The sequence below is a fragment of the Electrophorus electricus genome, chromosome 3 (assembly GCF_013358815.1).
Source record: "Electrophorus electricus isolate fEleEle1 chromosome 3, fEleEle1.pri, whole genome shotgun sequence".
NCBI classification, from domain to species: domain Eukaryota; kingdom Metazoa; phylum Chordata; class Actinopteri; order Gymnotiformes; family Gymnotidae; genus Electrophorus; species Electrophorus electricus.
In genome coordinates, this window is record NC_049537.1 from 9,977,505 (window position 1) to 9,990,000 (window position 12,496).

The window sequence follows — 12,496 nt, forward strand, 5'->3', positions numbered from 1 at the left end:
GATGTCAGACTCTGATAGTTGCTTCATATAACTTTAAACTTTGAAATAGTGATTAAATTAAGCACATCTTCTTGCAGTGTTTCCATTTTACCATATCACTTGTAATAAATGCACTGGGGAAACAGCATGTATTACTAATGCTCTTGCTGGCAAGGTAAGGTGAAACTTCAGTCTGTGTGGTGTGTTAGCTAGTTTGCCTTTATCACCCTCATGTTATGTGTCCTGGGTCAGAGAGTATTTTATCACTCCTACTATTATACATATATATTAGGAGATACCCTTTCTTACAGATTATTTGTAATATATGAACATTTCTTACAATAATTTCTTTACAATAATTGCATGCCATGAATTGCACGCCATTTGAATATATGGATTCTGAAGATTCAAAAAAAGATTCAGTAGTCATCGTTCAAAAGAAGCATTTATTTATGGAGGTTTTTATACAACAATTGAAAGTGGAGTCATATGTATATGAGAATGGCCAGCTCATAAATGACCAGGTCAGTTTGAGTCTTCATGATCCCCTGTTGAGCAGAAAATTACGGCCAATGCGATATTTACCACAATCACACAAACAGTGATTCTTCAGTAAAAATACGGGAATATGTTGTTGTTGTTGTTGTTGTTGTTGTTGTTGTTGTTGTTTTAATCTTCTGGGGAATCCAATAATCTGAGCGACATGATGGGGCAGAATATCTTCTTCAATTGTTGCTCAAACGACCAATCATTCCATGCAGTTTCGCCCTGAAATTACAGTAGACGTCACTGAAAATCTAATAAGGGCTAGAGCTGTCGAGCTACGTATCCTAACTTCTTGCGCCATCTTATCAGTTAATTATTTCAACAAATCTAACTGTCGGCAAAATGTGTAGCATCATATGCAGAATAGGTTTGATTGATAGGTATTTATCGTTCGTGGCATTTTGTCTTCTTCTTCGCGACCAAATTCCCGCTCTCTGGGCCTAAGCATCCCTGCAGCACTCTTTTACATTAATAGCTAAAATCTGTGGCGTAAGGCTCAGTCTGCGTCCCAACAGCTGTAGCACTGAGAGCAACTGAAGAAGCAGGCTCTCAGTCAATTGCTAGTGCAGATAACTGATTAATGAGCTTTGGATGCAACCAACTAAACATTTTGTGGTCGGATAAAACCGTTTTGATAATCTGTCTACCTTTAAAGATCTCTAAAGCGGTCTGCATAAATGGGAAAGGTGTATAATGTGCTTTTCCACTACTACTGTGACTCAAACTGCCACAGCTTTAAAAACACTTTAAATATTGTTGTCACTGTTGCTGCTTTTCTTCAGACAAAACAAATAAAATTAATTACCGGTGAGCCAAATATAAATCATACAGGGCTCTTTTAATCCCTAGTGTGATTCCCCTCCGAAACGTGTGCCACGGACGTCGCGTGTGAAATGGAATTATGAAATACAAAAATTTTAATTGTATCTTAAAAAACTGAAGTTTAACGGGGTTACAGACAAAAAATGCGACAGTGTTGCCTAATCGTAGCTGTCCTTGGTGCTGATTTCTCTCTCTCTCTCTCTCTCTCTCTCTCTCTCTCTCTCTCTCTCTCTCTCTCTCTCTCTCTCTCTCTCTCTCTCTCTCTCTCTCCTCCCTCAAGGGGTCTGTGAGCGTCAGCGCTTGTTTCCCAGCCGCGTCTCCCCACTGCAAACGTGAATGAACCTCGCAGTGACAAAAATCACTGTAGAGGGGAGCAGTCGCTTCCGTTCGAAGGTACAAACGGACTCCAAAGAGAAATGAGCTGCATAACTATTTCACATTGATTTTACAGTTCTAAATGCTTTTTGGGTACTAGAACAACGTTCGACTTGATCCACCATTGAGTGAAATGAAATACGAGCTTTACCAGTTTGAAACGAAGGACTGCAACCGTTAAGTTTTCGCTAACACGACGGGGATAATGTTTTCGTATGCAAGTGTGATTCCTCTGCTACAAACAAACACAATTCTAAAGAACGCGGTTTGAAGGTAAGCCACGACCTAAACTGAACGTTGAGCGCGTTTATATTGCGGTGTAAGGTGCTCGTAAAAAGACAGGGGGTGCCAGCACTATGATCTTAGTGCGAAACAACAAAGTGGATGCATGCTTCTGCCAGAAGAGTGCTGATATTTGTGTTGTTGGATTAGAACATTTCGCTTAATGTTGATAGTTCATTTATTACAGTTGTTTAATTTGAAATGTGCGTGCTGCTCGATACTATTACTTGAACTGTCAGTCAGTGAAGTTTTACTGAGCGGTAAAAGCGTAGTTTGCTAGTTTAAGCATTTATGTAAGAAGTCGCCATTCCTAAAGCTCATCTAACATACTGAAAAGTGATTGTAAACGGTTAGTTAGAGACAGGTACTTAAAAAATCAGAAATAGCCTGTACAGAACAGCCAATAGGAGACATTTGTAAAAGTAGACTGGGTTTTTTGAACCGTCGGCGGACGACGGTTGGCGATTAGGCGGTGTCCTGGTTGAGTTAGAAAGTGTCATTTAGTTCTGGGTGTTTCGACATAGTTCCCTTGTGAGAGTTTAAAACGTCATGATTTATATGATTCTGTCTTTCGTGCTCTTTAAAATCAGCGGGAGCTGAACAAAAGTTTTGGCCTCTTTTAAAGCGGATAATGTCAAAGCAATCTATGGGGACAATGGAATTCCACGCGGTTTCAAAATATTAACCCTTTTTTGGACATGCTTGTGTGCTTTTCTTCACCAAGTCGCCCTTACTGGTCAACAGTACTCCGTCCATTCACATACTCTAAACGGTCTAAACTGCCGTGTATAGGCCCGTGTTGATTTAGGAAGGAAACTAATCTTAGAAACTTGCAGTACTGTCTTCAAAAAAGAAAGGCAGCTCGTACTGTAGTGCCGTTTCTCATAGACTCCCTCGGTTTGATGTCCCTTGGCGTCTGCGTTTGTGAAAAACCCGTCTGACGTCTTCTCAGTGGGCCAGCTGATAAGAGAACAGAAAACAGCGGCAGCAGCAGGGAAGGCTATGAACGGACTGCTAATCCTAGGAAGATCAATAGCCTTTTCAATAGTGTTTGCCCATATTTACATGCAGCTGAGGCTGACTGCTCTCTTCCTCCTTGACCATTTCTCTCATGTAGGATGAGTTCATATTTCTCGGGATCACAGTCTGTATTTGTAGAGCACTAGGCTGGTGAGTAGTGCTTTTAGCAGTACTCATTTTAACTTTTTTGCACTATTCAAAGCCAAATAGAGCTTATAGATTTTTAAAAAATGTAAAGAGCTCTCAGAGAAAAATCTCTCTCTCTCTCTCTCATAGACACACACACACACACACACACACACACACACACACACATGCATACCTAAGTGTCAAATCATCTTATAAAAGCTCTTTACACCATATACATTTTATTTGTGATGGCACCCAGCCCAAAAGAAACAGGTTTCTGGAGGCTATTTTAGCTTTGACACAGCCTGCCAAAGAACAGCACTCATTCTTAGATAAACCATTGCAGGGGACTAGATTGTTTTAACCAGCACCCTTGTGGACAAATAGCACTTATTCACCCATGAGCCCTTTTTGACAGGCCACAGTACAAAAGTGAACAGTATGGCAATGTTGTGTGAGTTCAATCTGGCCAGAGCTTTTTAGGTCATAAAGCTGGCCTATATATTATATATGGGGCTCTACAATTAGGTGTCTGTGGAAATGGATATGTGCATACTGTCCCTTAGATCCCCAGCCTGATTTCACCCAGTTGCATCAATAAGGGAGAGAAAGGGGGAGTGCTAGAAGAAGAAATGGGTTGTTGTTCATGCGTTTTTCTCTCTTCTCCCAACATCGTTTATTCACCGGGTTTGGTCATTTTCTAGCGCCTCTGCAGACACTGATAGGGCTGCAACAACATATGGCAAGACTGTCCTTGGTGAATAGACATCAAACCGAAAGACACGCTAACAACAACTGCTTCGTTTTGGGCTGTAGTGTGCGTGTGAGAGAGGGAAGGAAATGGTAATGTCATTATTGACTGTGTGGTCAAAACTGGTAAGAGAGTAAATGCACATAGGAGGCAGCTCTTATAGACACACAGTACTGTTCTGTATCTGAACAGCCTTGGTTCTAAAAGCGTATGCAAGATAATATCACAAGAGCCTGTAATGCGAATTTCATTTTGATCTTAATATCATCTTTGGCCTAATGCATATCCTACTTAATATAGTTATAATTTAGTGGGATGGTCAATAAGTATTCCATGGTCATTGTAACATCATGCATAACAAAACAGATACTTTGAAAGAGAGGGTGAATGAGAAAGGGAGAGACAGAGAGAGAGAGAGGGGGGAGAGAGAGAGAGAGAGAGAGAGAGAGAGAGAGAGAGTGCAAGAGCAAGTGAGAGAGTAAAATAATGCATGCTCTATTCCTTTGGCTTCCTTAACATTTTAGTCTGTCCGCTGTATTGTCAGAAGTGTGAATAATTGAAACTGTGAAAATGTCAAGCAGGCTGTAGTATGTGCCCAGAGTGGAGTGTTTCTCTAATCAGTGTCGGATGCAAAATCACACAATGTGAATGAAGGGGGCAGATGAGGGGGGTGGTATCTGGATTTGACTATGAATATTATAGTTGTATTCTGAAAGAAATCAGAATGATTAAAATATTTCCTAGAATTAAAAAGCATCATGATGCTGCTACTTACATTTTAATAATAACAGAAGTAGCACAGTTGCTTTGCACTGCTCTGTTGACTGTGTGGAGTACATACCCAACTCCCCTCAAATGAAGGCAAAGAGTCACTCCATCACTGAGTGCATGGGAGTCATCTCAAAAGGCGCTGACCTCATTACACTATCACAGTGGTCAGTAAATGGTAACTTGTGAGTAAGTAGGAATTCACTAGGGGCCTTATGAAGCTGCACATACACATATTAGTTATGAGAAACAGGGATTAGTTGGACATGCATCAGAGAACTCGCAGGCAACAGTGCACAGAAAAAGTGCATCCCAGGACAAGATGTCTGGCATTCAGTCTAAGTACTGCAGAGAACACACACACACACACACACACACGGATGCAGGTGACAAGCAGGACAATTACATAGACAGAGAGACACAAAGAAGCTGCCATTGGGTAAGTGCAAACACAAAACACAACCCATATACCCACATAGTCTGTCTCATACACACACACACACACACACAGTCACATACATGCCCACACGCACACACACACACACACACACACACACACACACACACACACACACACACACACACACACACACACACACATACACTCACACACACACACACACACACACACACACACACACAGTCACATACATGCCCACACATACACACACATGCACACACACACACACACACACACACACACACACACACACACACAGACTCCAATGAAGGAGGCTCAGCTGTGTCTTGTATTTTTGTCACCTCATCTCCATTCGACAGAGGAGAGTGCTAATTAAGCCTCTTTCTGCTTCCTGCGAACTCTGCTTTGCAGTGAAACAGTCTCGCCCGTACAGGCAGTGCCAACTCAGTACATTCGCGTCTCATGGCAATGTCTTCACTCAAGCGCTCTGAAATCCTGTAATGAGCAATGTCCAAAAATACAACCCCATTTTACATTCAGACTATGCTAGAACCGGTGTGGACACAATGACAAAGAACCTTGGGCTGAGAATTTTTTTAATTGACCTCCCAAAGCTTGAGGATGAGCATATCGGGTGTCATGACAAAATGTGCCCTTTAAGGCTTTGATTTTTTCGACAGCAGTAGCCTGAACTTGACACCCATTCTGTCTGATCCTTCAGTTTACAGCAGTGAAGTCTGTAGTTTGTTGGCCTTCTCTGGACAGCAGAGAAACTGTGCACATTGACATCAATACACAGCAAAATATCATGAAAATTATCATAGGACAGAGGTGGGTTTTTCCAACAATGGGCTGATTTTGTGTGTGTGTGTGTGCGCGTGCGTGTGTCAAGGGTTGAGCCCACATTTGTAAAAAACTTACAGCAAGGCTTAAAGGAGCAATGTAATCTCTTCAGAAAGACAGGACTTAACACAGGTATGCATTATCTATCAATATCTCCCATAGGAGTACATCTGACCTGTAGAAAGCACATAAATGATAAAGACTTTTTTTTATAAGATGATTTGACACTTAGGTATGTGTGTGTGTGTGTGTGTGTGTGTGTGTGTGTGTGTGTGTGTGTGTGTGTGTGTGTGTGTGTGTGTGCGCACGCGTGTGTGTATGTGTGTGTGTGTGTTTTTCTTTGTGTGTCTGTCTTTATTTTTGCACTTCATTCACCTCTTAGTCTAAAAATTGATTAGTCTGAGAGGTCTTTCACTTCGTCACCATGGTCACCAGCACACAAATTCCATTAATAACAAGAAGAATGATGTCTGGTTATGCTTCATTTTTAGAACTGGATCAAATACTGCCAGCATGCCCTTAGCTTGGCTGGCTGAAATTTAATCTTGTGATACAATAAACTGGTATAAGGGTAAAACATTTTCAATTCCACAAATATTTCAAATTACTATGTATAAAATTGGGAATTATTCAAAACGGACATTACATGATTATTGCATGCAGAATATATAATTGAAATATGAAGCTAAATTTGAGGAAGCAGACCAAATTCCTCAGGTGATGCAGGAGACTTGCACAATCACGTCCCTTGTATTGTCCCTTGGAGCTGCACAAATTGAGGTGACAATTTGATTAATGGCTGTAATTGCTGAACAGGGATGTTCCCCTGGAAAATTGTTTCTATAGCAGTGAAGTCATCCTCCCTTAATGTAAATCCGGCCATTGTCATAACCTCCGATTTAGGTTTCGTTTGGGCATAAATGAAAGCGTTGCAGGTGTTACAAGCCATTATGCCTCTGTGGAATCTTTTTAAACCCTCCCATAGAGGAGGAAAAAGGCGAAAATAGAGGGATAGAGAGGGAGCGAGAGGGGAGAGGAGGTGTATTTTTAGTGCTTCGACCACGGCCTGTTTATAGCTGTGGCGTGTGACATCTGGAGAGCGTTAAGTGAAGAGGAAGCCGTCCAAACAGGTTTGTCTTTAAAGCAGTTGCGCTCTTGTTCTTTCGTTCCTGCTGTTGTTCCAGCTTCCCTTTATCGAGGCCATTTCAGCAAGCTCAGTTCAGCACTACCAAACCAGGTCCCACCGCAGGCACGACCACTGCGTGGGCTTGTCTTCAAAAAGCATGGTTTTGTTGATTAGCCGTTTGCTTGCTCTCGTCCTGTGAGGTTAACCGTGCCTTATTATGCTTATATCACGCTTAGAAACATTAGAAACATTTCTTTATTAGACACTTCAGCGCTGTCCGTAGACTCTGGAATGCACTACCTCGGCGCCTTTCTAACACCCGCACAAGCCCTGTGCCATTCACGGAAGAACTAAAGACCCTCGTGCATGCTGCATGCTAATCTGCTTAGTCTCCAGTCCCCTTTTCCGTTTGCTCGTCATACTTGTCTCCGTTGGATAAACGTATGTTATATACGTATGTGTTTATGTATGTTCATAAATATATACCATATTCGATTTGATTTGATCTCATCCTCATTAGTAACGTTTCAAGCTATAGGAGCACTGGTAATACTGACAGGGCAGTAGTATGGTGGTGGTGTTTGTCTTGTATAAGCGAATCAGGCACAGTAGGCACTGGAGCTTTTCGGTGCTGGAGTGTGTCAATATTACTACTTGGTTGAGAATGGTCGGCAAACCAAATAATATCCAGCTAGTAGGGGTCAGAAACGGACCAATGATAGTCCGTGACCCTTACCTTTTATTTGTTTGGGTCCATGAAAGGAGACATGGGTTGCTTTTATTCCAGAACCTTCTCTTCAGACACTCCAGCAGAAGTACATAATGCCCCTCATATTGTTATCAACATTGTCAGGCCAACCAATGGTTCACTTTGGGCTTGTCCACAGTCTTGATTCTTAGTCATGTACAAGGAAGCAAGGTTTGGCAAGAGAGATGTATACATTTGCTGGAAATTGCCTATAAGCCTTGGGTGTCTACAATAAATCAACACATATAGGTGTATAGTTTATAATAAATACTAATTCATTTGAACTGTTGTGCATATATGCCAACACTCAGTCAATAGTAGCAACCACACACACATTCACTTTAAAGTTACTCTGTGTCTCAGTGTATCCAATTGTATCACATTCATTTTCAGCCCAGTGTACAGTAAGTTGTGTTGACATATACATACCCTTTGGGAGAAAGCATGATCTGTTAAAAATATGTCCTCTTTGTCCATATAATATTGATCTAAACTCAAGTCGACCAAAACTAATATTCAGCCTAATATTCGAGCAAGAAAGAAAGTACTATTTTGTTCAAACGGTACTTATCAATATCACAAGCCCATAACTGTAAGCAAAAAAAAACCAAAAAAAAAAACAGGCACATTTTGTGGTTGAACCCTTTGGAGAACACAAATCAGCTGAGAAAACTTAATACTGAACTATCCATTAACACAGGAAGCTTTTCTATAACCATTTGTTCATTCTATTGGGTTACTTGATGCTTTCTAAAGATGGAAAAACATTCATTTTAACACTGAGGGTAATACTAGAGGAGAGAGAATTGTAAGTGCTCTCCTAAATCTCTTCCTGTGCTAAGAAGTGGGAACAAATCAGTTTTCATTCCTTTCTATTCCAGTCTGAGACTGCTTTCCATACAGCACTGTAGGGCTCACAGGGACCTAAACCTAGATGGAACCTCTGCACATAGCTTAGTTTATGCAGATGCAGTGAAGTAGTTTAGCTATAGAAAGATACACCGACTGCTGCAGACAGCAGTCATCTGCTATATTTTCAGCTGGGAGATAGTGTCAGTATAAAATCCCTCATACAAGCTTCCACTTTACCAATAAGAGGTCTTCTGCTAAAGCTGTATGTGTGTGTTGCGGGGAGGGGTGTGCAGGGAAGTTGGAGACATAATGGCAAAGTCAAAAAAAAACCTGCTCAGTCCTTTGGGAAAGTATTAAACCAGAGCATTAAAGTTTGATGACTTTCATTCTGGTATCTCTCAGCACTGGCCTTGCAAATCAGGCCAATTAGCCTGAGACCAGGGACGCGTTCCTAAATTGGATACATTTCTTTTTTTAAAATGTACCGCTGCATTAAGGCTGCACTTGATTTTCAGAGTGGACGAAAAGTTCAGATGAGGAGCCCATGCTGGGATCCTGATGTCTAGCAGTGATTCTCTCCTACCACCCTGTGCTTTGTCTGACAAGGTGGAAAATCAATGGTGGTGTATACCTTTCAGACATACAGCTCCAAAATGGCTTTGCATAAAGGTGCATTTTTGGTGTACACAGTGTAAATATTTTGTATGGATCATCCATCCTTCTTTCCACATTCATTCATTCATTCATTTATTTGTTTATTCATCTCATTACAGGCTGTGATATACTGCAAACACAAGTCAACTCTAATAGTAGCCTGACACATGTATTCAAAGGCTAGGCCCTTGCTTTTGACTCAACCTCCCTCTCACCCTCATTTTTCTCTCTCTCTCTCTCTCTCTCTCTCTCTCTCTCTCTCTCTCTCTCTCTCTCTCTCTCTCTCTCTCTCTCTCTCTCTCTCTCTCTCTCTCACACACACACACACACACACACACACACACACACACACACACACACACACACACACACACACACACACACGTGCGCGCACATGCACACAGAGGTATTCCTGTGACTGATGGCAGCAGTTGACCAAAGTGAGTTGAGCTATAATTCACTAATCTGTACTCCATGCCTTCTCCATACACCTGTGAAGGGCCTAACCTTGGATTCATTTTGATCACTCTCTCCACTCTGACAGAAAATGAGGGAGCAACTTCAAAGAGGAGAGAAACAGCCCATGTTCAAAATAGAGGAGAAAGAGTTCTGCTGAAGGTCGTTTAACAAGTTTAGTCGGGGTGGGGGTTAACTTTCAAGATGTCAGCAGGGGAAGGTGCCCAAGAGACACATCTCATTCACATGCTTACTATAATGCAAATATTCCCAAATGGAACACATCATTACTGAGTTAATTGACCTTGCAAAATATCGCTGCTTCATTCCTAGCATTTGAAGTCCACTCAAAACTCAATTAAGTAATTAATATAGTTCTAAAATATCTCTGTCTATTCAGTCATGATGGGTCATAATTACCAGTTTGGCAGCTCCTTCTATGACACTATTTAACTGTCACTTCACTTTTATAAGAGTGTTGATGATGTATTCCTATTCCTATTCATAAATCCTACAATAAATTTTGTTCCCCAGTTCTAAAAGCAGCCACCCCATTAGCAATCATATTCTTCCTTTACACTCATATTCTTCCTTTACACATCTCCCATTGCTTTGTGACCCAGGGAGAAGAAGAGTATCTGCCTCTCTTCCTCTACCACAGTCTGACAGGGTGTAATGGTTCCTGCAGCCGACTCGGGTTGCTTGTCTGGAAGCTGGACACATTAAAACCCCAATCAGTGTCTCAAATGCTCTCGTCATTGGTCATTTCGCTGCAGCCGGGAAGATTAAGGGCAGTCTTAGTTAAAAGCTGTTAAAAGCAGCTCTTCAGGAGGGTGGGGGGAAAGGGAACCTCTTATCCGTCCTGCTAGGGATGGTATTTCGTGCCCCCTTCTGAACTGAACGTTTCTCCTTTTTTTTCTCTTTTTTTTTCAGCCTAAAAGCCTTTGTTCATGCATTCTGTCACTAGGTGCTCCCCATTTTCCCTAATAAACTGGGGGGTGTTTGGCACAAATTATTCCCAGACGTGTGTATTACTGCACCTAATGCATTCTAAATAGCAACACACTGCACTACTACACTGTTTCTTTTTTTCTGTTTATTTGTTTGTTTGTTTGTTTGTTTGTTTGTTTTCCCCTGCAGCCCTTTGTGTTTATGCCATTGACCACACTGCTGAGGCTGAGATACAAATGGCTGCTGTGAGTTAAGACTTGCCCTACATACAGCAAGTCTATTTGAGTAAAGACTAGCAAGGGAAAGCAGTACCACTAATAGCAGTGCTGTGCATAAACAGCAATAGCTATCCACATAGCAAAATGTAGTACTTACAAACTTGTAAACTTGTAAATTACTAGTCACCAAACCTGCTACTGGAGATCTAGCACACAAGAAATTAAGTTGTATCCCAGGCCCCCATACCTGATCAATCTGATAATGATCTTCTGAAATTCTTAATGAGCTGTAAAATTTGGATTGGAGGATAAACTTATAGAAATGTCAGTCTCCTGGAGGAGGGCTCATGACCTGTGATGTTAATTCTGATTGTTTCTGATTAAGAAGCTTCTGGGCTTTGCCCATTCCTCAAGAAAGCTAGCTATATATCTAACACATAACCACATTCACATCTATGAAGAATAAAACTACAATGAGGAAAGTGAGCACAGACCAACCAAAAAAAAAAACACCTCAGCTGTCTACATACTGTAAGATGACTTCTCTAGCACTGAACCGCATTACTGCCTGAAACGTGCAGAGATTGGGGGTAGGAATGCTCACATATTCCTTTTAAGAACATAGCAAGGCCTTATTCGCTCCTTTTACAAAAACATGAAGAGTAAGGAGAAACAGCCAATTAGAGCAATGTGTGTGTATCTGTGCAGAGCGCTGTTTTATAGATTTTTTTCTATAGTGCTAGTAGTTTTAAAGTGGGTACCCACACACATGCTACAAATAGCTAAGTAGCATGACCCGTGAAAGAGACTAAATGACAGCATTTAGAAAGCAAACAATACCTTTTCATTAACAGAATCATTGTGACAGCATAACACTAGTAAAAGGTTTTTATTTAATAGTTTATATTTAATTAATTGCATTGTTTAGCTGTACACAATGACAGTCACCCACTACCCGTTCAACATACATACATTATATACATCTTACTGTGCATAACTCATAATATACAGTGTATATGTCCCCGCCTCCCCCTGTCTTTGAGAACATTTTTCTAATGGCTTCTTTTCAACCTCTCCAATTTAAGCATGTCTATATTATGATTTTAAGGAACATGTATGGCCTCAAATTGGAAAAAAGCATCATGAAACAGTAGACATATAGAACACACTCAATACAGAACATAAAACAATGATGCAACAAATATACACTGGATAGCAGCAGAATGAGGTGAACAGGGAAAAAAAAGGAAAGCGGTAGGTCTTTAACCGTGATTTGACGGTTGAAGTAGATAACTTGCTCGGAGGAAGTTTGCTCCAGAGTTGAATTACTACTGCACTGAAAGACCTACAACCCATGGATGAGAGACGAAACCCGGGTCCGGCGAGTAAATCCTGATTAGAAGATCTGAGAATACGGATCAGGGTACGCGGACATGTGATGAAGGCACGGTCAAGTAGAGATTTAGAGGTTAAGAGAGCAGCAGCTTGTAGCCAGTGAGATTTTCCATAATCACCACTGTATTTAAAACCCAGTAAGAAACTGTTCACAAAACAA

The 12,496-nt window shown here is 41.1% G+C and overlaps 1 protein-coding gene across 2 annotated transcripts in view; it reads left to right on the forward strand.

The window, feature by feature from the left end:
- Positions 1-1,684: 1,684 nt before the first annotated feature.
- The window catches only part of dlgap4b (discs, large (Drosophila) homolog-associated protein 4b), a 94,960-nt gene continuing 84,148 nt past the window's right edge, over positions 1,685-12,496 (forward strand). For both annotated transcript variants that reach the window (XM_026997613.2, XM_026997614.2), the window contains exon 1: positions 1,685-1,995. The gene's annotated coding sequence lies outside the window, so the exon portion shown is untranslated. The remainder of the gene's footprint in view (positions 1,996-12,496) is intronic.